Source organism: Scyliorhinus torazame, chromosome 24 (assembly GCF_047496885.1).
Source record: "Scyliorhinus torazame isolate Kashiwa2021f chromosome 24, sScyTor2.1, whole genome shotgun sequence".
Lineage (NCBI taxonomy): Eukaryota > Metazoa > Chordata > Chondrichthyes > Carcharhiniformes > Scyliorhinidae > Scyliorhinus > Scyliorhinus torazame.
In genome coordinates this window covers 6296542-6302397 of record NC_092730.1, presented here as the reverse complement: position 1 = coordinate 6302397, position 5856 = coordinate 6296542, and positions in this window count along the sequence as shown.

Below are 5856 nucleotides of genomic sequence, written 5' to 3'. Positions count from 1 at the left end.
TAACAGCCCAGTATCCCAGAGTCACAGCCCAGGATCCCAGAGTCACAGCCCAGGATCCCAGAGTCACAGCCCAGTATCCCAGAGTAACAGCCCCACAGCCCAGTATCCCAGAGTCACAGCCCAGTATCCCAGAGCAACAGCCCCACAGCCCAGTATCCCAGAGCAACAGCCCAGTATCCCAGAGCAATAGCCCCACAGCCCAGTATCCCAGAGTAACAGCCCAGTATCCCAGAGTAACAGCCCCACAGCCCAGTATCCCAAAGTCACAGCCCAACAGCCCAGTATCCCAGAGCAACAGCCCCACAGCCCAGTATCCCAGAGTAACAGCCCCACAGCCCAGTATCCCAGAGTCACAGCCCAACAGCCCAGTATCCCAGAGCAACAGCCCCACAGCCGTGTCCCAGAGTAACAGCCCCACCGCCCAGTATCCCAGAGCAACAGCCCCACAGCCCAGAGCAACAGCCCAGTATCCCAGAGTCACAGCCCCACAGCCCAGTATCCCAGAGTAACAGCTCCACAGCCCAGTATCCAAGAGTAACAGCCCCACAGCCCAGAATCCCAGAGTAACAGCCCCACAGCCCAGTATCCCAGAGTAACAGCCCCACAGCCCAGTAGCCCAGAGTAACAGCTCCACAGCCCAGTATCCAAGAGTAACAGCCCCACAGCCCAGTATCCCAGAGTAACAGCCCCACAGCCCAGTATCCCACAGTAACAGCCCCACAGCCCAGAATCCCAGAGCAACAGCCCAGTATCCCAGAGCAACAGCCCCACAGCCCAGTATCCCAGAGCAACAGCCCCACAGCCCAGTATCCCAGAGCAACAGCCCCACAGCCCAGTATCCCAGAGTAACAGCCCCACAGCCCAGTATCGAAGAGTAACAGCCCCACAGCCCAGTATCCCAGAGTCACAGCCCAGTATCCCAGAGTAACAGCCCAGTATCCCAGAGCAACAGCCCCACAGCCCAGTATCCAAGAGTAACAGCCCCACAGCCCAGAATCCCAGAGTAACAGCCCAGTATCCCAGAGCAACAGCCCCACAGCCCAGTATCCCAGAGTAACAGCCCCACAGCCCAGTATCCCAGAGCAACAGCCCCACAGCCCAGTATCCCAGAGTAACAGCCCAGTATCCCAGAGTCACAGCCCAGTATCCCAGAGTCACAGCCCAGTATCCCAGAGTCACAGCCCAGTATCCCAGAGTCACAGCCCAGTATCCCAGAGTAACAGCCCCACAGCCCAGTATCCCAGAGTCACAGCCCAGTATCCCAGAGCAACAGCCCCACAGCCCAGTATCCCAGAGCAACAGCCCAGTATCCCAGAGCAACAGCCCCACAGCCCAGTATCCCAGAGTAACAGCCCAGTATCCCAGAGTGACAGCTCCACAGCCCAGTATCCCAGAGTAACAGCCCCACAGCCCAGTATCCCAGAGTAACAGCCCCACAGCCCAGAGCAACAGCCCAGTATCCCAGAGTCACAGCCCCACAGCCCAGTATCCCAGAGTAACAGCTCCACAGCCCAGTATCCAAGAGTAACAGCCCCACAGCCCAGTATCCCAGAGTAACAGCTCCACAGCCTAGTATCCAAGAGTAACAGCCCCACAGCCCAGTATCCCAGAGTAACAGCCCCACAGCCCAGTATCCCAGAGTAACAGCCCCACAGCCCAGTAGCCCAGAGTAACAGCTCCACAGCCCAGTATCCAAGAGTAACAGCCCCACAGCCCAGTATCCCAGAGTAACAGCCCCACAGCCCAATATCCCACAGTAACAGCCCCACAGCCCAGAATCCCAGAGCAACAGCCCAGTATCCCAGAGCAACAGCCCCACAGCCCAGTATCCCAGAGCAACAGCCCCACAGCCCAGTATCCAAGAGTAACGGCCCCACAGCCCAGTATCCCAGAGTCACAGCCCAGTATCCCAGAGTAACAGCCCAGTATCCCAGAGCAACAGCCCCACAGCCCAGTATCCAAGAGTAACAGCCCCACAGCCCAGAATCCCAGAGTAACAGCCCAGTATCCCAGAGCAACAGCCCCACAGCCCAGTATCCCAGAGTAACAGCCCCACAGCCCAGTATCCCAGAGCAACAGCCCCACAGCCCAGTATCCCAGAGTAACAGCCCAGTATCCCAGAGTCGCAGCCCAGTATCCCAGAGTCACAGCCCAGTATCCCAGAGCAACAGCCCCACAGCCCAGTATCCCAGAGTAACAGCCCAGTATCCCAGAGCAACAGCCCCACAGCCCAGTATCCCAGAGTAACAGCCCCACAGCCTAGTATCCCAGAGTAACAGCTCCACAGCCCAGTATCCCAGAGTCACAGCCCAGTGTCCCAGAGCAAGAGCCCCACAGCCCAGAGCAACAGCCCCACAGCCCAGTATCCCAGAGTCACAGCCCCACAGCCCAGTATCCCAGAGTAACAGCCCCACAGCCCAGTATCCCAGAGTCACAGCCCAGTATCCCAGAGTAACAGCCCCACAGCCCAGTTTCCCAGAGTTACAGCCCCACCGCCCAGTATCCCAGAGCAACAGCCCCACAGCCCTGTATCCCAGAGTAACAGCCCAGTATCCCAGAGTAACAGCCCCACAGCCCAGTATCCCAGAGTCACAGCCCAACAGCCCAGTATCCCAGAGCAACTGCCCCACAGCCCAGTATCCCAGTGCAACAGCCCCACAGCCCAGTATCCAAGAGTAACAGCCCCACAGCCAAGAATCCCAGAGTAACAGCCCAGTATCCCAGAGCAACAGCCCCACAGCCCAGTATCCCAGAGTAACAGCCCCACAGCCCAGTATCCCAGAGTAACAGCCCAGTATCCCAGAGTCGCAGCCCAGTATCCCAGAGCCGCAGCCCAGTATCCCAGAGTCACAGCCCAGTATCCCAGAGCAACAGCCCCACAGCCCAGTATCCCAGAGTAACAGCCCAGTATCCCAGAGCAACAGCCCCACAGCCCAGTATCCCAGAGTAACAGCCCCACAGCCCAGTATCCCAGAGTAACAGCTCCACAGGCCAGTATCCCAGAGTCACAGCCCAGTGTCCCGGAGCAAGAGCCCCACAGCCCAGAGCAACAGCCCCACAGCCCAGTATCCCAGAGTCACAGCCCCACAGCCCAGTATGCCAGAGTAACAGCCCCACAGCCCAGTATCCCAGAGTCACAGCCCAGTATCCCAGAGTAACAGCCCCACAGCCCAGTTTCCCAGAGTTACAGCCCCACCGCCCAGTATCCCAGAGTAACAGCCCCACAGCCCAGTATCACAGAGTCACAGCCCAGTATCCCAGAGCAACAGCCCCACAGCCCAGTATCCCAGAGTCACAGCCCAGTATCCCAGAGCAACAGCCCCACAGCCCAGTATCCCAGAGTCACAGCCCAGTATCCCAGAGTAACAGCCCCACAGCCCAGTGTCCCAGAGTAACAGCCCCACAGCCCAGCATCCCAGAGCAACAGCCCCACAGCCCAGTATCCCAGAGCAACAGCCCCACAGCCCAGTATCCCAGAGTAACAGCCCCACAGCCCAGTATCCCAGAGTAACAGCCCCACAGCCCAGTTTCCCAGAGTTACAGCTCCACAGCCCAGTATCCCAGAGCAACAGCCCCACAGCCCAGTATCCCAGAGTCACAGCCCAGTATCCCAGAGTCACAGCCCAGTATCCCAGAGTCACAGCCCAGTATCCCAGAGTAACAGCCCCACAGCCCAGTATCCCAGAGTCACAGCCCAGTATCCCAGAGCAACAGCCCCACAGCCCAGTATCCTAGAGCAACAGCCCAGTATCCCAGAGCAACAGCCCCACAGCCCAGTATCCCAGAGTAACAGCCCAGTATCCCAGAGTGACAGCTCCACAGCCCAGTATCCCAGAGTCACAGCCCAATATCCCAGAGCAACATCCCCACAGCCCAGTATCCCAGAGTAACAGCCCCACAGCCCAGTATCCCAGAGTCACAGCCCAACAGCCCAGTATCCCAGAGCAACAGCCCCACAGCCCAGTGTCCCAGAGTAACAGCCCCACCGCCCAGTATCCCAGAGCAACAGCCCCACAGCCCAGAGCAACAGCCCAGTATCCCAGAGTCACAGCCCCACAGCCCAGTATCCCAGTGTAACAGCTCCACAGCCCAGTATCCAAGAGTAACAGCCCCACAGCCCAGTATCCCAGAGTAACAGCTCCACAGCCTAGTATCCAAGAGTAACAGCCCCACAGCCCAGTATCCCAGAGTAACAGCCCCACAGCCCAGTATCCCAGAGTAACAGCCCCACAGCCCAGTAGCCCAGAGTAACAGCTCCACAGCCCAGTATCCAAGAGTAACAGCCCCACAGCCCAGTATCCCAGAGTAACAGCCCCACAGCCCAGTATCCCAGAGCAACAGCCCCACAGCCCAGTATCCCAGAGTAACAGCCCAGTATCCCAGAGTCACAGCCCAGTATTCCAGAGTCACAGCCCAGTATCCAAGAGTAACAGCCCCACAGCCCAGTATCCCAGAGTCACAGCCCAGTATCCCAGAGTAACAGCCCAGTATCCCAGAGCAACAGCCCCACAGCCCAGTATCCAAGAGTAACAGCCCCACAGCCAAGAATCCCAGAGTAACAGCCCAGTATCCCAGAGCAACAGCCCCACAGCCCAGTATCCCAGAGCAACAGCCCCACAGCCCAGTATCCCAGAGTAACAGCCCAGTATCCCAGAGTCGCAGCCCAGTATCCCAGAGTCGCAGCCCAGTATCCCAGAGTCACAGCGCAGTATCCCAGAGCAACAGCCCCACAGCCCAGTATCCCAGAGTAACAGCCCAGTATCCCAGAGCAACAGCCCCACAGCCCAGTATCCCAGAGTAACAGCCCCACAGCCCAGTATCCCAGAGTAACAGCTCCACAGCCCAGTATCCTAGAGTCACAGCCCAGTGTCCCAGAGCAAGAGCCCCACAGCCCAGAGCAACAGCCCCACAGCCCAGTATCCCAGAGTCACAGCCCCACAGCCCAGTATCCCAGAGTAACAGCCCCACAGCCCAGTATCCCAGAGTCACAGCCCAGTATCCCAGAGTAACAGCCCCACAGCCCAGTTTCCCAGAGTTACAGCCCCACCGCCCAGTATCCCAGAGCAACAGCCCCACAGCCCTGTATCCCAGAGTAACAGCCCAGTATCCCAGAGTAACAGCCCCACAGCCCAGTATCCCAGAGTCACAGCCCAACAGCCCAGTATCCCAGAGCAACAGCCCCACAGCCCAGTATCCCAGTGCAACAGCCCCACAGCCCAGTGTCCCAGAGTAACAGCCCCACCGCCCAGTATCCCAGAGCAACAGCCCCACAGCCCAGAATCCCAGAGTCACAGCCCCACAGCCCAGTATCACAGAGTCACAGCCCAGTATCCCAGAGCAACAGCCCCACAGCCCAGTATCCCTGAGTCACAGCCCAGTATCCCAGAGCAACAGCCTCACAGCCCAGTATCCCAGAGTCACAGCCCAGTATCCCAGAGCAACAGCCCCACAGCCCAGTGTCCCAGAGTAACAGCCCCACAGCCCAGTATCACAGAGTCACAGCCCAGTATCCCAGAGCAACAGCCCCACAGCCCAGTATCCCTGAGTCACAGCCCAGTATCCCAGAGCAACAGCCCCACAGCCCAGTATCCCAGAGTCACAGCCCAGTATCCCAGAGCAACAGCCCCACAGCCCAGTATCCCAGAGTCACAGCCCAGTATCCCAGAGTAACAGCCCCACAGCCCAGTGTCCCAGAGTAACAGCCCCGCAGCCCAGTATCCCAGAGTAACAGCCCCACAGCCCAGCATCCCAGAGCAACAGCCCCACAGCCCAGTATCCCAGAGCAACAGCCCCACAGCCCAGTATCCCAGAGTAACAGCCCCACAGCCCAGTATCCCAGAGTCACAGCCCAGTATC